This window comes from Saccostrea cucullata, unplaced genomic scaffold, assembly GCF_032062105.1.
Source record: "Saccostrea cucullata isolate Sc308-1 unplaced genomic scaffold, CSIRO_AGI_Scuc_v1 ctg473, whole genome shotgun sequence".
Lineage (NCBI taxonomy): Eukaryota > Metazoa > Mollusca > Bivalvia > Ostreida > Ostreidae > Saccostrea > Saccostrea cuccullata.
Window position 1 is genome coordinate 220,367 of NW_026938446.1, and position 20,182 is coordinate 240,548.

The following is a 20,182-nucleotide window of genomic DNA, read 5'->3' on the forward strand; positions in this document are numbered from 1 at the left end:
TGTACCAAACGAGTTTTACTGTATCTATTATTTCAGCTCTATTTTAAAATTTTGTTAGTATTTTATAGTTGGACAGTGTTCACTAAAGATGAAGAGAAATAAGCCAAATTCTAAACCATCATTGATAAGGTAAGATAGAAAATATTGAATTGATAATAATTGAAAAATACAGTAAAACTCGGTTAAAACAAAGTCACCGGGACCTGTAAAATTACTTCACTTTATCCATAATTCATTATATTCGTATAAGGAATTTGTTAAATTTATTAAGCTGGGAGGTCCAAGTTAACTTCGCTATAACCGTAATTTGGCAACATCTGTGTTCATACTTAACGAGTTTTGCTGTATATAGAAAACTAAAATGTAGTATTATTTTTAGATTATAGCTTTATAATATTCCATTTCAAATCGATGATATATACAGCCAAATTCATAGTAATCATCTTTATACAGCAGAGATCTTTCTTAGGTGGTCATTTTATTTTTTCAATGAAATATCCTATAAAACTTTATTAAATGGTCACCTTTATTATTTATTCATTTTAAACAAATTAAAGACAAAAAATTTAAGAAACAGAATAAAAGTTATGTAAATCTAGGAAATTAAGGAAACGAAATCTTAGGTGAAAGGGACTGACTAGGGTATTTTCAGTGTAAAATGCATGCAGTGAAATAAAGCTGTTGATATTTTTAGCAGATGCACCCTACGTTCTTGGTGGAAACAGCAGATGCATCGAAAAGGACTTGTTGGATACAGAAGATGCACTCCACTGGACTTGTTGAATACAGAAGATGCACTCCACTGGACTTGGTGGAAACAGTAGATGCACTCCTCAGACTTGGTGGAAACAGCAGATGCACCCAACTGAACTTGGTGGATACAGAAGATATGGACCCAACAGGACATGGTGAATACAACTGGAGGAGACTTGCCTGATGATGTTGACCTTCCAAACAAGACATATCAAAGGAGATAATTGACACTGATCAGGTACATGTTTATGAGAAAATCATGATTAAAGATCATTTAATTAACCATTTCAAATTTACTAGCTGACGTATTATTTTTAGCCTGGCTTATTTTTAGGTCTACTGGTCAGAGACGAAAAGGCTTGCGATTGTAAACAAGCTAGGGCATGACATGGTGGAAACAGCTGGAGGAGGTAGGGCCAATGGATGCTAATCTTCCAAGATGTTGAAACAGCAGATGTCCTCAACAAGACCTGCACCCAACTGGAGACTGATGGAAACAACTGGATGATGCATAGCCAGTACTTGCTGATCTTCCAAGATGTGGAAACAGCAAATGCACCCAAGAATACATGGTGAAAACAGTAGATGAACCCAAAAGGACCTGATAGAAACAACTGGAGGATGAATAGCCAAAGGATGCTGATATGACATTTATCAGGTGTGTTACATTATTGAATCTAAGATCAGTTTATTAACAAAGTCAAGTTAACTAGCTGGCTAAAATTTTAGCTGATCTTGTTTCTTAAAATCAGCAATACCTGACTTTTGTTATGATGTTCACTTAGATAAACCAACTCTTTACACCAATATTGAATGTTTGCTTAATAATATAAAGCATATATGTTAAACCACTGTTGAGACAACATAACAATTGTTAAAAAAGTTAATAGAGGATTTTCCTAAAAAAAAACTTCAGTGATGTATTTTCTCCATTTATTTTCTTCTGACTCTTACTGCAGCTGCAGCCAACAGAACCTTGTGGAAACTGCTGGAATAGAAAAGCTTGATGAACCTCTTTTAAGATGGAAATACAGCAAATACTTCTAAAAGGACTTAGTAAAATAAATCTTGAGGAGGCAAGGCCATTATGAATCTTGAGGCAAACTTGATGGACAATGAGTTTCCAATATGTGAAAACACCAGCTACACCTAAAGAAATTGGCGGAAAGAAGTGAAAACAGCAAATACTTCTAAAAGGACTTAGTCTTGAGGAGGCAAGGCCATTATGAATCTTGAGGCAAACTTGATAAACAATGGTTTTCCAATATGTGGAAACACCAGCTACACCTAAAGAAATTGGCAGAAAGAAGGGAAAACAGCAAATACTTCTAAAAAGACTTAGTGAAATAAATCTTGAGGAGGCAAGGCCATTATGAATCTTGAGGCAAACTTGATGGACAATGAATTTCCAATATGTGAAAACACCAGCTACACCTAAAGAAATTGGCAGAAAGAAGGGAAAACAGCAAATACTTCTAAAAAGACTTGGTGAAATAAATCTTGAGGAGGCAAGGCCATTATGAATCTTGAGGCAAACTCGATGGACAATGAATTTCCAATATGTGAAAACACCAGCTACACCCAAAAGGAATTGGTGGAAACAATAAACACAGACAAGCTTGATGGACAATGATCTTCAAAATGTGGAAACAGGAGATATCCCCAACAAGACCTGGTGGAAACACCTGGAGGACAATTTATGCCTGATGGATGTGGACTTTTCCACCAAGACATACCACAGTGGATAACTGATACTGATCAGGTATATAACATTATCATATTCCAAATCATCTCATTGTTTATATTAAGCAAAGTCTAGTTAACTAGTAGACCAAATTTTTAGTCCAGGACTCTTTTTTTGTAGTCGGCAATATATATAGCATGATTTTGTAATGGTGTTCAGCCATATATGCTGACTCTTAATTCATACCAATAATACTCGAGAATGATACATTTGAAATAATTTATGTGTGAAATTCTAATTAAATTTCACATTGTTGTTGTTGTTGCATGGCACAGTGGTATTTAAGAGCATCTGCTATAGAGTAGCATAGTAAGGAGTTGATCCTACCATTGTGGGTTTGAATCCCACTGTGGGACAAGAAGACCGCTTTTTTTTTTACTGAGAATGTATAAACAGTGATGCCATGTTGCAGTAGGTGAAAAAAAAAATCCCTCACTGCTCAATAGCCTCAATACCAAGTATAGGTCTACATTTGTAGCCCTCCCCTGAAAAATGTTGCAGTGCTATATGAGTGAAAATTTCTCAAAAGGGACTGTCTGCTCATGAAAAATTTATTCTCGTGTATATTTGTATTATTAATGTTTATAAACAACAGAAACAATAGCTAGCGAAAATGTTGTTTCACTAATTAATACCAAATAGCTAAGTCACTATACTAAGGTGTTGTGAAAATACGGTGATCTAAAGTACTGTATTGATTTGTACTTTTTCCTACCTTTAGAGCTCAGGTGAGCAATGTAGCTTAAAGGTCTCTTCTTAATTTTTTTTATTCAAACCTGACAATTACCTCTTGCCTTGTTCATTTACAGAAAATCAAAGAAACTTTTAGAAGGAACATCCTTGAGATCATATGTGTGGATGAAGAAGCAGGACTTAATCAATGCAGGATTAATCCACATCTTCAAAGCACTGATGTAAATCCATTTTATATACAATGTTTTTTTCAAAGACTTTTTTAAAAATATAAATTTTTGTAAAGGGTGTCCGAATTATGTTAGGGTATGGGGTCGCCCATTCGGACACGTGGGTTCTCTACGGGTACTCCGTCTTCCTCCCACACTGACCCCCTGCTTTTCTTTTTCTTCATCATTAGCTAATTATATTCATATTGTTAAGATGAAGTAGTTGAAGGCTAGTTGTAAGTAGGTTTTTACGATACCCTGGGGCATTACTGGCTGGAACTTAAGTTCCTTCACCGCCACGGTTGCCAGGCTGGCCCGGGGAGGAGAAGCTGAAAGGGACTAGTTGGAGGTTGCTTTGTCTTTATCTTTTTATTATTATGCCAATGAGATAACAGTTTGTTATTGTAATTGTTTTGATGAAGTTAAATATGTTCCAGATGTAATGATTGTTAAATATGACATAAGTATTCTATTGTTAAATATGACATAAGTATTCATAGAATGTGTAAATTCTGTCAGCTGTTGTAGAAAGAATAATTTGTATAGTCACCTTTTCATTATTATAGTTTATTGTGAAATTGAATCCCTCAATTAGTCAATATACTGCTGTGACTAAATATTCAGAAAGAAATATATATAATATTGTATTTGAAAGTGTAATATAGTGATTTGCCTCTAAAAATGTTAAATTGTGATATATTTTAATGCAATTGTGAATTGTTGATGTGTCAAATTGTGAATTTTAGTGTGGAATTTTGAATTGTAAATGTGAAATTATTTTAATCTCATTGGCAAGTTTTGTGCTAAAAAAAAAACAAAAAGAAAAAAGAATGAAAAAAAAAACAAGCAAAAAAAAAAAAAAAAAAAAAAAAACAAAACAAAAGCAAAAAACAAAAAAAATTAAAAATATATATATATGTGAAAAAAAAATTAAAAAAAGAGAGAAAAAAAAAACAAAAACAAAAACAACAACAAAAAAAAAAAGAGAGATAGAAAGAAAATGAAAATAACTGAAAAAAGGCACAAAACTTTTAATGCTGCCTGCTTGAATTAACAATTGTTATTTCAAGCAGAAGGTTCCAAGCCCTTAAAAGCAGAGGAGAAGGTTTGGTGTTTATATGTACAATGCATTACTGAATGTGCGTGCTATGGAGTGCTAATTTAATGAACACTCAAATGATCAAACTTTTAAAAATCATTGTAAAATATCAGTTCATACGGTATGTACAATGCATCAATTATCTTATCAAACAATTTCTAGCAAATGGTATCTTCAATAATCTAGCGGTGTTTTGCTGAAATGAATGCAAAATCATTATTTTTATATATATGCAACTTAATTTGTTATACCTTTAAAAATTTGTTACCATACAAATCTATATGAAAAAAAGTCTAACATTTTTAGCTCACCTGAGCCAAAATGTCCGTTGTCTGTCGTCATTGTGGTCGTCATCGTTGTTGGCGTTGTTGTAAACTTTTCACATTTTCATATTCTTCTCAAGAATCACTGGTCCAATTTCAACCAAACTTGCTACAAAGTATCCTTGGGTAAAGGGATTCAAGTTTGTTCAAATGAAGGGCCACATTCTCTTCCAAAGGGAGATAATTATAAATTAGTGAAAAATTGATGGAATTTTTACAAAATCTTCTTGTCAAGAACCACTGGGCCAGTAAAGATGAAAGTACAGAAACTCATCTTAAATCGTCCTCAGGAAGTTAAGATTTCAGTTTGTTCAAATCATGACCCCCGGGGGTAGGGTGGGGCCACAATGGCCGATCAAAGTTTTACATAGGAATATATAGGAAAAATCTTTAAAAACTTCCTTTCAAGAACCATTGGGACAGGAAAGATGAAACTCATGTTAAATCATCCTCAGATAATGTACATTCAAGTTTGTTGAAATCATGGCCCCGGGGTAGGGTGGGGCCACAATGGCCGATCAAAATTTTACATAGGAATAATAGAGAGAAATCTTTGAAAATATTTCTCAAGATCAATAGGGACAGGAAAGATGACACTCAAATTTCATCATCCTCAGGTAGTGTACATTCAAGTTTGTTTAAATCATGGCCCCTGGGGGTAGGGCGGGGCCACAATGGCCGATCAAAGTTTTACATTAAGGAATAGATAGAAAAAATCTTCCTTTCAAGAACCATTGGGACAGGAAAAATGAAACTGACATGTTGAATCATCCTCAGATAGTGTACATTCAAGTTTGTTCAAATCATGACCCCCGGGGATAGGTTGGGGCCAAAATGGCTGATCAAAGTTTTACATAGGAATATAGAGGGAAATCTTTAAAAATTTTCTTCACAAGTACTGCAAAGCCATGATTAGTGATATTTTTATGGAAGCATCTTCAGATACTGTAGATTCTTGTTTGTTCAAATCATAACCCCATAGGAATAGGGTGGGGCCACAATAGGGGATCCAAGTTTTACATTAAAATATATTTTTAAAAATCTTTTTCTAAAGAATAGCAAAGCCATATTAGTGATATTTATATGGAAGCATCCTCAGGTACATGTAATATAGAATTAAATTTGCTCACATCATAACCTCCAAGGGTAGGGAAGGGTCTCAATGGTGGTTTAAGTCACATTGACATGTAAGCATTTTCATGTATTGAAGATTTAAATTTGTTCAAATCATAGATACCCTTTGGGGTAGGAAGGGAAATGATGGGGAGTCAAATTCAAATTATTACAAAGTAATACCGGTATATACAAACAAATTGTTAAAGAAATCTATAAAAATCTTTTTCTCAAGAACTTTCTTGTTCAAAGTTATATGCAGAATTGATATGGAAGCATTCTCAAGCAGTATTAGAATACAATCCCCCTCCCCCACCCCCACCCTCTCAGTAAACTTTTCATTTCTAATCTGATTTGTGTGTTTTCCAAACCGATGTGCTCAGGTGAGCGATGTGGACCCTCGGCCTCTTGTTACACTTATGATGACATTTATACAAAGTATGTTGAATTGAAAAAAATACAACTACTTGAACTAAGAAATAAAATTTGCTTAAAATATTAGTGTGCTTATTTTAATATAGATGTGGACAAGCATTACTGTTTCTTGAGAAAATTTCTGAGATTTATTCTCAATGAAAAGTTCTCAGATTTATTCTCAATATTCTCATTTAAAATTTTAATGCTTTATTGTGGTTTAACCCTACTGCTGGGAGTCATTATTTGAACTTTTTTTTTCAACTGGGGATGTTTGCAGACAATAAAATTTGACCTATATGTTTACAAAAAAAATTATTTAGTTTATTTCAGAATTTATTTCCTTTATTATACACTACATTATGTACATTGAGAAAATGTGACTGACTTTGAGTTAATTTGAGAAGGTATCAGTCATAAATGATAACCATCATCCACTGAGTAAATCTTTAATTAACTAAGGATGACTGATACCTGAAACATATAGAAGTAATATTACGTTACATAAATGATTAGTTAATTCTGGATTTTAGTTTCCACAGACACTTTGATCACTTTAATCAGTTAACAATTTTGTTTAGTTTTTTTTAAAAAACGCATAATCAACAACAGTTGAAAAATTAACGGCAAAAGCCAAATATTTCACACCAGCTTTTTATGATTATTTATTTTTTTAAATAGACTCCACTCAAGTTGCATGTAAGCCAGTGGATTATAGAAATCTAAAGGTCTTTACTTCTTTATATGAAAACATCTGCTTTAGATTAATGCATTACATGTTGGGACTTGTTCCACACAGAATAACAGTCGATATGTACAACCTCAAACTTTGGAAATTTCTAATGGAATTTTTTAAAAATAATTTTTTTTAAATTAATTAGATGAAATATACATGATACTTCTAATATGGTAAATATTTTTACGATGAGTTTGAGTGGTCATATAATTAGAAAGTTTTCACATTGATATGTTGTTTTACTGTTGTAACGGTGTAGGCCTGGTCGAGTGGTTACTTCGTTTACTTCTCACAGTTGTTCCACATACAACAGTAGGTGTAATCTCTGTTGAGATTCTGCTGGGCTAGATATTGGGACTGACGCGTGGCGACAGTCCAGATATCTAGCCCAGCAGAATCTCAGCAGAGATTACAGTAGGTGTACCCTCATAACCACTGATGTTATCCTGCTATTAAAATATTCAGACTGTGAGAAAATGTTGAAAACATTTTTTTCACGAAGAATTTTTTTTTTTGGCGATTACGATAGGACTAACAGGCTAAAACAAAATTTTTTGACTATTTCTCTTTTGATAATATAAATTATAAAAGAATAATAATTTATTCAAAGCAAATGTATACTGATCGTAGGATTGAATTCTTATTTTCCGAAATCATTCAAATGATCATTTTTATTAATTTATTACATTTAATGAAATGTTCTAATTCAAAGTAGGCCTACCAAAATAAAAGAAAAATCAATCGTCTAATATTGATAGAGGAGAGAAATGCAGCCGGTGTGGAAATGAAAATTTATCACAATTATTGTGCACAATAATTAGCCTTATCTCAGACATGCGACCTAGACCAATTCATATTCTGATGTAAAATCAAATGTCCTCTATCTGACAATAAAACTAAACACACGTCCCCCCTTTTTGTTAGCAACGATATATAAGTTATGCTTTTGTATGGGTTTAAAGAGAGGTAACTCGAATTTTGTTATAGTGTTATTAGATTGCGCAACTCCAGGATTTATAAATAATGAAATTCAAGACAGTAGTTACTATTAAAATTTGAAAAATTCAATGATTATGTATCTATATTTTTCAAAAAGCTAGATCAATCACTGAAACGAAAAATTGCATACTCCGGCATATTATTAGTATACAAATCATATTCCACACGTCACTGGTCGCAGGCTTAGTCATGTGGTTACTTCGTTAACAAAAATGTTGATTCTCATGCAGCCTTTTGGCCAACCATAGCACCACAGACGCCATCCTGCCCATTTTTGCACCCGCAGAAGTTTATATATTTGTTTGAAACAAAAATTAATATGAAAGTAATGACCTTAATTAATTCTTAAAGAAATCTAGAAATCTGACAAGTACAACTCGGACCATCTTCCCAAGTCAAGAGTTTCTGATATGCTCCGCTCCACATAAACCCTTGACCGAATAGGCTAAGTTTGTTATTTTATATTGATTGGTAAAATGCAAGTCTGCATGAACCAATCAAAATCATTGTTTTATTTAAACTTAAACTAAATTGTAAATAAAAAATAATTTGTAGCCCCAAGGATAACGTCTTTATCATTAAATACAGTTAAAGGTTTGTCTAAGATTTTTATATTATATTGAATTTATTACCAACTTCCAATAAGAATTCTCTGTTGAATTCGTTTATTTATTGGCCAAAAGAGGTCATTGTTTATCGATATATATTTCTCACAATGGTTTTTAAAACCCCATCAACAAATGTATACACTGTATATTATAACATAATATCACACTGTTTAATTCGAACAAAACGTAAGTTTATGGGAATTAGTGTTCGCTCCTGCGTTCACACAGAGAATTTAATGCGAATTAGTTTAATTCGAATTAATTTACTGCGCATTAAATTACTTGTCATTTAGCCCCGTGTTGTAAGCGAAGCTAATTCGAATTAAAGAAGAAGCTTTGTTTCCATACAAAATTTGTGTATTTTTCTGAAAAATGAAACTGGTGTAAAAGTTGAAAACTCGTGCTTTTTAAATAATTGAATTTCAATGTGTCATACAAGTATTTTTGTCACATGTGTTTTGAAGGTAATAACATAATGTGCATTTTGTATTTTCTTAAAAAGTTGCAGAAGTACCAATTTTCAATGGAATTTTCTTTCAGATAACATTGTCCACAGGCATCGCCCACATAGTTTTTTTATTTGTAATTTTTTTGCACAAAATATCAAAAATTTAATGTATGGGCGACGGCTTTATATGTTTTCAGTATAGGAAAATCTATATAAAATATTTTGAGGCTTTTTTGCATGAAAATTCATAAATTGATGCATTAATTCAGTTTGCAAAAATGATAAACCTTCAATAATTCTTTCCTGATTTATCAGAGTCATTTATTTAACTAATATTTAAGCCAGTTTCAAAACTTCTTGATGTCATTACATTTTTAAGGCGCAATAAAGCTAAAACCATACCTTCTTCTTTGACCCATGCGTAAGGCCAGAATTAAGTCACAGGACACGTGTTGGTGGTTATATATAGGTATTTGTGCTATATTTGGTTCAAAAATTGAGTTAAAAGGTTGGATACCAACAAGTATGCTCATGATGCTAGTGTTACTTTATATTCTGTAAAGTGCCGTTGATCCAGTTTCAGTGCTAGCTGCAGATCAGTAGCTCTCATAAAAAATAATTTGTCAGACCGGAGAGCTACAGTGCCACCCATTGAAAAACTGTATATTTATTGGAAAGATAACTCCTGACCGCCGTCCAGGCGGTACCAAAAAAGCCTCGACCATATTTATTGCGCACAAAAAGTGCACTGTTTATCGATTTATTTCTCCAAGTTTTTAAAACTACAATCTCAAAATATTACTAACTGTGTATTCCTAACATAATATTTCACTGTTTCCACAACAAAACATACCTTATGGGTGTTGTGTATAGCCCTCCTGTCCCTGAAATCGAGATCATCGAAAATTTCGTCTGTTTGTACTGTCATTTTGGTTTGTAAGATAATTCGGCCCAACGCGCTTTGTTTAGATTTCAACTACCAAAGTACTTGATAGAAGTGTAGGGAATTTTTTGATATCTAATTTTTTTTTTTACATTTAAAGTAAAATTGGTTTTAAATAATTAATCCACACACAAGCGCAACTTTTTGTGCGCAATAAATATACAGTTTTTTATTGTTTAAACTTTTATCAATATAAACTAGTTCTGCAGCTATTTCAGTGCCTGCAATTGGGGAAATAATTCATAAACGATGCTGGAATGAGTTTGATTTATGCAAGTACTTTTTAAGATCACCCGAATCACTCTAGGTGACAAACTGCTATCTGTTTTTGTCCGTAGTCGTTCATCGTAAATCGATGGGTTTTTGGGGAAAAACTTTCATTGACACCGTATTCTGTTGAACAAATGAACCAATTTCATCCATTTTTTGCATGTAGCATCCATTGATGAAGGGTAGTAAAATTGTGAAATTCATAGCCCCCCTCCCCCGGGAGGGGGGATGAGGTTAGGGGGTTATAAAACATCAAAAGTAAAAAGTTTCTTTACTCCTGGACATCAAGCAATCAAACTCTTGATATAATTGTAATAAGCATTTAGTCCTCTATCAAAATTGTGAAATTCACGACCATAGGGTCAGGTTTCTGGCGTTAAGGCGGGGCTATTACTGAATTAAAATGCAATATTTCTTTTAAAAAATCTTCATCTGCTCCTGGATATGTATCCAATGAACAAAGTACACAGTTATGATGAGCTAGGGTGCCTCTTCCAATATTGTGAAATGCATGGCCCCTCGGTCAGAGGTTCTGGTGTTAAGGCGGTGACTATACATAGTGAAATTTATGCATTAATTTTTTGAAAATCTTCTCCAAAATTATGAATTTTATGGCCCTTAGGTCAGAGGTTATGGTGTTAGGGCGGGGATCTAATGATTATAATGAAAATGCATTAATTTTTTGAATATTATAGTTTGCAGCTTATAGTTTCGCGTTACGTCCCAATCTTTTTCGTCAGATGCATCCAGCGTAAACAATTTACGTGATTGGTCAACTCAAATTAGCAACATTGACACGGAAATATTCTGTTGCACGGGCAACCAATCAGGGATAAGAAGAAAGTTCCAGTCGTATAAAGCTTGCAGTCAGGAGGCGTGTACAATTTAATTTGAGCGCAACTGTCAACTAGATCGTGACGTAACGTGATCCAACTTTACAGTTAGCTGCAAACTATAATATCTTTTCCTCTGTGCCTGGGTATTATGCCGATAATCTTAGTACATAGTTCTGATTAGCAAGGGTTGTGAATTTCAAGGCTCTTGGGTTTCAAGGGTGTATATCAATGATTATATACCGAAAATTAATGAATGCTTTGAAATCTGCTCCTTGGAATTAAACATTTATATATGAGAAATCAGCATGCAAGGTTGCCATTTCCGAAATTGTGAAATGTGTATCCAAAAGGCCAATGGCTCTTTTGGGTTGGAACTTACACTACTGATAATGGAGATGCATTTTCCCTTAATTTGTTCCTCTGCTCTGTCTCTAGGTATTAGAAAATCAAACGAAGCATGCTAAGTATAAAAACATCCATATATGTTTTGATAAGTTATGATGGACAATGGGCCTTTTTTAAAATTGTGAATATATCACGTCCTCTGGTTTTCAAACACGAACCGAATTCAGAGTTGTTGGAAATAAAGTTGTTGCATGATACTTTTATACATAATATAAAAATTGAAAAGTAATGTTTGTAAAAAGACAACCCCTGGATACCACCCTGATCATGATAAAACATGTGTAGACGTCAATTCCAGATGTTGGGGTAATGCGGGTGCCATAGAGAAGACAGCATTACTTGTCGACCAGTCACATCCGAGCCGTTCGTATTGATATGATAGAGTGTGAAATCAAATAAGATATAATTAATATAATTTAAATATACGAAAGATTTAAGATTCGTAGTACTATTCAAAATAAATAAAATTAAATAACTCAAATGAAACGCCGCCAGGTAGAAATTAAGAGAGTAGGGCAATATATATTTAACATTCTATTTAAAAAGCTTTCATTTTATTGCATCATTTAAACCTTATTAAAATTCCTCTGAAAATTGATTTGATCCATACTCCGAAAAAAAATTACATTCACTGAATAATCATTCCTCAAGCACTACAGTACCTGAAAATCGTTCATTGTATTTTTATAATAAATTATGTTGATTAGGTGTATGTATACAAACTCTTCTCTATTTATGTCTTATTTACACCATCGATCCGTGTGCAGGCCTTAGTTATGTGGTTACTTCGTTTACTTAACAGTTGAATGTCACTCAACCCAGTTGGTTTCCCTACTAGAACCACTGACGCTACCCTGCATTTTTACACCCGCCGGAGATGAAACTATGTCACAGCAGTGGGAAATGTTAAGAAATACTGACCATTTAAGGCAAAAATCTAGAAAACATCAATATGTCAAAGAGAGACAACTCGATCCAATGAAGTAAATTGTTTAATTAATGTAAAGACACAGTATTTTTAAAATTTTTATTTTCTGTGTTTTTTTTTTTCTTTTTTACAATATAAACAATCTTGAACAAAAAAAAACAAACAAACAAACAAACAAAACAAAACAAAACAAAAAAACAAACAAACAAACAATTCCTTGCTCACAAATTAATTGCTTGAACTGTTAATTAGTTCTTAACATTGCACCATGTTGAACAACCGGACAACCCATTGGTGTGAATTGCTTTCAAAAACACATCTTCGTTCGCCAATGGTTTCCGATCCGGATTCTACTCTTCTGGTCCGAACCTCTTGGCTAGGGAAGATGGAAACAAATTCAATGACAATTTTGAAAGGTAATGCTACTTTGAATGAATTTATCACCAGTTTTTAATCAACATCAGGTAAATTAATATTACATTATATCTGAAGTATCTTTACGAATTTGAAAAAAATCAATATTTATTAGTTCTTCTTTGGAATTCAATCAGAAGGCATGAAAATGCAATTTTTAGCTACTAAGTATTAAAAAGGTATTAACAAGCGATGTTATATTAGCAATTGCGAGAAATTTTCAAAAATTTCATTAATTAAGCAGTAGTTAATTAACAAAGATTTCAAAACAAAATAAAAATTCAAATAATTTGAATATCAATAAATCCTGCGGTGGAAAGATGCATTAAAACATTAAAAATAGATTGACAATTTAAAATAATTTTTTTACCCGCTAAAATTTTTTAATTGATTTTTTTTAATTAATTAAAAAAAGGGAGATAACTGTTACCAAAATTCAAGGTCATGAATTAGGACACATCCCACTATACAAAAAATAAAAAGTACTAAATAAAAAAAAAATCTGTTATGTTTTCAATTTCAAAAACAAAAACAAAACAAACAAAAAAAAAACAAACAAACAAACAAACAAACAAACAACAACAACAAAAAAAATCTTAATTACGATCAAACGAGAGGTGTATTTCATAATAGTCTGGTGTGAAAAAGTTAAAATCATCATTAATGAGTAATTTTCAAACAATTAGAAACCTTTCATCAAGTTGCAACAATTCCTGATGTTAAAAAAAAAACACCCAACATCCTTTATCGCAGTTCATCAACTTTTGTTTATCATTTTAAATCAAAAGATGCATAAATCAAACCAAAATAATCATGTTTCTTATAATCTCACTTATTTAGAATTTATTTATTTTTTTTAAGCGTAAATTTTGAACGAAAAGAAATATGGTGAGAAATAAAGAAATAAATTTTAACTATTTGTCATTGATTCTGATGCTATATTGTTGCTGATGAGAAATCAATGTTGGGAATTTTAAAAAAAATTGAAAATTTTGAGCGGAGTATATTTCACCTAACGGTGTATAAACGTTTGACCCGGCAATTAATCCGGCGAAGTATGTCATATCGACCCATACTACCTTCCTAACAAAATATTTACATTTTCATGTTATGGTCTTTTTTCTAGCCAATAAACATGATAAAGCCAGGTTAACATTTTTTGTTACGTTCTTTAAGCAGATAATCGAAGCAGTAATTTTGTATCCTGATAAAAAATGTTAACGATTGGGTGTAAGAATGTAGACTAGTCTCTATTTATATTTCATTTACAACTTTTATTTGAGTGCAGGCATTAGTTATGTGGTTACTTCGTTTACAAAGGTTAGTTCTTGATTAGCCCGTCGTAGGTTCCCCAATAGAACCACAGGCGCTACCCTGCATTTTTACACCAGCTAGAGGTTAAACTATGCACCAGTAATGAAAATTAAACGAAACAATGATCATTCGAAGCAAAGTTCTGAAAAACATCTACAAATCAAAGAGAGATAACTCACCAAATGGGTACAATGTACATAGCAACTCTGTGAATACAGTATTTGATTTAATGTTGCCCCTTTTCTGATGTTTTTTTTTCCCTTAAAAATATCTACAGAAAAAATGAATAATATAAAATAACAATATTCAAAAATGCTGGCTCAAATATGAAAAAAAATAATTGCAGTGCTTTATCTGTTAAATCTTAGCAGTTTACATTGTTTCACTTTTAGCAATTTTCGCCTTCATTAGCTTTGTGGTTAGAGCCTCTGCTCTAGAGCACAGGCACCGGACAAATGGATGGTGTAACCCCCCACCCCCCGCTCCCTCCATCCATCAGGTGCCTGTAGGGGTAAGTAGTTGATCCTAACGTCGCGGGTTCAACTCTCACTGTAGGACGTGGAGACCGGTCCTTCGGACGAGACTGTATTTATAAACCAAGGTCTCGTGTCGCAGATGGTGCTGACACTTAAAAGATCCCTTACTGCTCAATGGCCGTAAGTGCCGAATATAGAAAAAATTGCAGCTCTCCATCGGAAGGTGGTGGCGTCACCATATGAGTGAAAACCTCTCGAGTGGGACGTCAAACAACATACAAACAAATAAACAAAACGTTTATTAGCAGGTAAAGAACAAGCGCCTTATATTTTCAATAAAGATTTATAAGGTCACATTTCAAAGAACTATATGCGGTATACATATTGCCCCCACAAAAGTCAAATTTTGAAAATGAAATGTGCTGAATTCAATAAATTGTACGATAAATTTAAGTTAACAGAAAATATTATAGTTCCAGAGCAGTGTATTCACAATTTCTGTTTTTATGAAAAAAATTTTATATCCTTTTTCAGAAAGAGGACAAAATGGACAAAATTTCAACAAAAGCTTTAAAATTTTAAATGTGTGTTCAGGAACAATATTGACATATTTTATTGATATTAACATTCTACACATTATATCAAAATATTTATCCTGAACACACATGCGCTCGGTGACTTTTATTTAAAATATCGACGAAATATGTACATTTTTCTGCAAAATTCATAAAAAACTGAAATTTACGTCATATTTGTGACGTCATTACGTACATATGACGTCATTACTTATGAAATTATTCAGTGCTTTGATGTCAGCATATACTCCCCTGTTTAAGGACTTAATTAATTATTACTCCTTCAAAGTTTGATTTTGGGGGGCAAATGTTGGTTAATACCGCATATAGTTCTTTTACTAAGTAATAAATCATTAGGCATAGAAAAAAAATTATCTGCAAAACTTTTAAAGCGTATACATTTGTATCAATGAGACAAAGGGATCGATAAATACGGTCATACGTTCAAAAGCACCAGTTGTCTATCAGACTTATCAACAAACTGAACAATATTTTTTTCATATTAGATAATAAAAATATACCACGCAAAATCTGGCAAAGTATTTTGAAGTACATGTATATCATTAATCCACCTCCGAAATAGTTAGATTCATGGTTGATGTTGTTTTCTTGCTTTTCATGAACAATGACCTCAGCGATGTTAGGCGGGGTATGAGGGGGTACTTAGGTTTGCTGTATGCCTCTTTAGGTGATTTTTCACGCGATTCCTGTTAAAGAAACACATTTAGCTAATTTAAGATTTCTACTTAACACATCAAAGAACTACGAACGATAGTATTGTTCTCCCGCCTACCTCTAAGTCAATTCTCAGAAGTTAACTATTCGAATGATTTTCAAAATTTTAATAGATATTTATATGATTTTTCATAAAACGTTACTTATTTGGGATACCAAAGAGAGATAACTATAATTTTGGTAAAACTTGTGTTTTTCACCATAGAAATCAATGGAAAACGGAAAATATTTTTAAAACATCTTTCCTCCCCGTGAAACAAAAATTCCTTTTTACAGGTAATATGGACTGTCATTTTACAAATTTATGCCAAAGCTTTTTGTGTTCCACGGGGGGGGGGGGGCATATGTTTATAGACAAAAAACGAAAAAAATGCTGATTTTTCACCAATTTTAAAGCTATGAACAACTGAATAATTGTATTTTATTAATTCATATATTTTTATTTATTTGCGTAAAACATAAGAAAAGATCTGAGATAAATTTTATCATATTTAAGACTATTTCAAAATATGGTGATTCATGAAAGTTCGATTTCACAACAAAATATCGTCTACCCCCCTTTTTTCAAGAGCTGGAATTAATGATAATTTACTATCTAGCGCTAAAATAAAAATGTTTAATCAATAACCATAGAACTGTTCTTTGTAGTTAACAAAGATTTAATGGCCAAATTGCCATTAATATTGAATTTAATGGGTGCAAAATTTAGGCGGGAATCAAGAGTTAGAGTTCGTGGTTCTTATTTAACTCATCAATCAATCAATCAATCAATCAATCAAACCAATTCATATTCTGATGTAAAATCAAATGTCCCTTTTTTTTTTTCAATCAAACTAACCCCCACCCTTTTTTTGTTAGCAACGACAGAATGGGTTTAAAGAGAGGTAACTCGAATTTTGTATTTGTGTAGTACACAGGGGCTTGCTCCTGGCGTGTAAAAATATTTATTAAAAAAAAACCAAAAACATAAACGATATACTGTGTAGTTTATAGTATATCGTTTATGGTTTTTTTTTTATAAATAATTTTTACACGCCAGGAGCAAGCCCCTGTGCGTAGTATATTAAATTGCGCAACTCCAGAATTTATAAACAATGAAATTCAACTAGTTACTATTAGAATTAGAAAATGCAAGGATTATGTATATATTTTTTTTTCAAAATGCTAGATCAATCACTGAAACGAATAATTTCATACTCCAGCATAAGTATTTACAAATTATATTTCCTATATAATTGGTCGCAGGCTTAGTCATGTGGTTACTTCGTTAAAAGAAATGTTGATTTTCATGCAGCCTTTTGGCCAACCATAGAACCACCGACGCCATCCTGCCCATTTTTGCACCCGCAAAAGTTTAAATATTTGTTTGAAACTATAAACTAAAATTGATATGAAAGCAATGACCTTAATTTCTAAAAGAAATCTAGAAATTTAAGAAGTTTAACTCGGACCAGTTCATAGGTGTCTTATTTAAAGGTTAAATTCAAACAAGTATGCTAGTGTTATTCTTTATACTGTAAAGTGCCTTTGATCCAGTTTCTGTGCATGAAATTGAGGAAATAATCCATAAACGAAGCTGGAATGAGTTTGATTTATGCAAGTACTTTTTAAGGTCTCCCGAATCACTCTAGGTGTGACAAATTGGTATCTGTTTTTGTCTGTAGTCGTTCATCGAAAATCGGTAGGGTTTTTTTGTTTGAAAAAAATTTCACTCACCTGTATTCTATTGAACCACTGAACCAATTTCATCCAATTTTTGCATATATAGCATTTATTGACGAAGGGTATTACATTGTGAAGTTCATAGCCCCCCCTCCCCCCGAAATTAAACTTAGCATGCTAAGTATAAAAACATCCATATGAAATGAAATTATGATGGGCAATGGGCCTCTTTTCAAATTGTGGCCTCTGGTTTTCAAAGACTAACCTAATTCAAAGTTGCTGGAAAGTTGTTTAGTACATGATACTTTTATACAAAAAATTGAAAAGTAATACTTGTAAAAAGAAAGGGGGCAGCCCCCCCGATACTACATGCCCGATAAAACATGTGAAGATGTCAACTCCAGATGCTGGGGTAATGCAGGTACCAAAGAGGAGTAAGCATTATTTGTCGACCACTCACACCCCAGCCGTTCGTATCAATTGATAAGTTAGAGTGTGAAATAAAATCAAATAAAGTATATATGATATAGTGTAAATATTCTACGAATTTAAGATTCGTAGTATTATTCAAAATAAATAAAATATATTAACTCCAGTGAAACGCCGCCTGGTAGAAAGAGAGTACGGCAATATATTTAAGGGGGATGTACAAGCCATATTGGATCTAGTCTGGTGTAAAATAAGAAATACCAAGAATGCGCTTAATACTCTACTAAACTAGCCCAAAGTTACTCAAAGTGCTAATGCACTAATTACCTACTGTTAGAGACCAAAATTAGTAAGTAATTAAGTTTATTTTGTTTTAATTAGGAGGAAATTAATCATGTTAGAACTGCGCAGCTAAGCATTCACGAGATCAAAAATGCACTGAAAATGGTGTTAGTTTGATTCATTGATAATATGGCTACAACCATTTGTTTCGCTCTTTTCTTGTCATTGTCCATAATTCTTGAAAAATTGATTTTTCATATGGGTGTCTTCCTGAGACACATTTCCTCTTTTAAAAGTTTTCATATTATTTGAAATATTTTGCAACTGTAATTCTCTTTTACATTTAAAGATTGTTATGTCCCTCCATATTAAGAAGAGGTCTGGAAAACAAAATACTAAAAATAGACCACGTGCTGCTATCCATGAACTACTTTCATGATTCTTTACACTCTTTTTGAAGACAACGATACATTGTTTTGAACTTGAAATTATCATTTAAAAGTGCAAAATTTAGACATTTTCTCAACAAATGGTTGTTGCACAGTTTGCGTATTTTTTTGGATTTTTTAAGGCTTTGCTGAATTCTGTAGCTGCGCATAAGGAGCATATCAAAAGCATTTTTCTGCAAAAGTATAGATTATATATGCACAACATGCATTCAGTTATGCATATTTATTGTATCTTTATCATAAAGACTTAAAATCTGATCAAAATATAATGTATTTTAGCCGTTAGAAGAAATGTTTACATTTCGTTCTCACTGCACTAAAGGTGGCCGTACATCCCCCTTAACGTTCTATTTAAGGTTAGATATAAAATACGGATTATTAGATACATTTATTGCATCATTTAAACCTTAATAATATTCCCCTGAAAATTAATTTGATCCTTACTCCGAAAAAAATTATATTCATTGAATAATCATTCTTCAAGCACTATATAGTACCTGAAAATCGTTCATTGTATGATAAATTATGTTGATTAGGTGTATGTATACAAACTCTTCTCTATTTATGTATTATTTACACCATCGATCCGTGTGCAGGCCTTAGTTGTGTGATTACTTCGTTTACTCAACAGTTGACTGTCACTCAACCCAGTTGGTTCCCCCACTAGAACCACGGACGCCACCCTGCACTTTTACACCCGCTGGAGATTAAACTAGGTCACGGCAGTGGGAAATGTACACAAATACTGACCATTCAAAGCAAAAATCTAGAAAACATCAATAAATCAAAGAGAGACAACTCGATCCGAAGAAGTAAATTTTTCTTTTAAATATGCATGTTCTTTTAATATTAAATTAAATGTAGAGACACGGTATTTTTCAAATTATTATTTTCTGTGTTCGATCCCCCCCTTTTTTAAAAACAATATATACAGTCTTGAACCAAAAAAAAAAAGAAGCAATTCCTTGCTCATTAATTAATTACTTGAACTGTTAGTTCATAACATTGCACCAAGTTTTATGAAACACATGTTACTTTGAATGAATTTATCACCAGTTTTTAATCAACATCGGGTAAATATCATTATATCCGAAGTATCTTTACGAATTTGAAATATAACATCCATATTTATTAGTTCTTCATTGGAATTTTTTCAAAATGCATAAAAATGACTTTTTTATCTACAAAATATTAAAACAAAAGCGTGTTATATTGTATAATAAGAGCAATCGTTGACACAGAGTCATTACAAAAAGACCCAAAGATCTAAATTACGATCAAACGAGAGGTGTATTTAATTGTAGTCTGGTGTTGAAAAAAAGTTA

General features: G+C 32.5%; 1 long non-coding RNA gene across 1 annotated transcript; it reads left to right on the forward strand.

Annotated features, from left to right (window-relative positions):
- The first annotated feature begins 714 nt into the window (after positions 1-714).
- On the forward strand, positions 715-3,853 carry LOC134250261 (uncharacterized). Its single transcript, XR_009988454.1, has 4 exons — positions 715-991; positions 1,088-1,411; positions 1,713-2,515; positions 3,307-3,853. It is a non-coding gene; the product is annotated as an uncharacterized LOC134250261 (long non-coding RNA).
- The last annotated feature ends 16,329 nt before the right edge of the window (positions 3,854-20,182 follow it).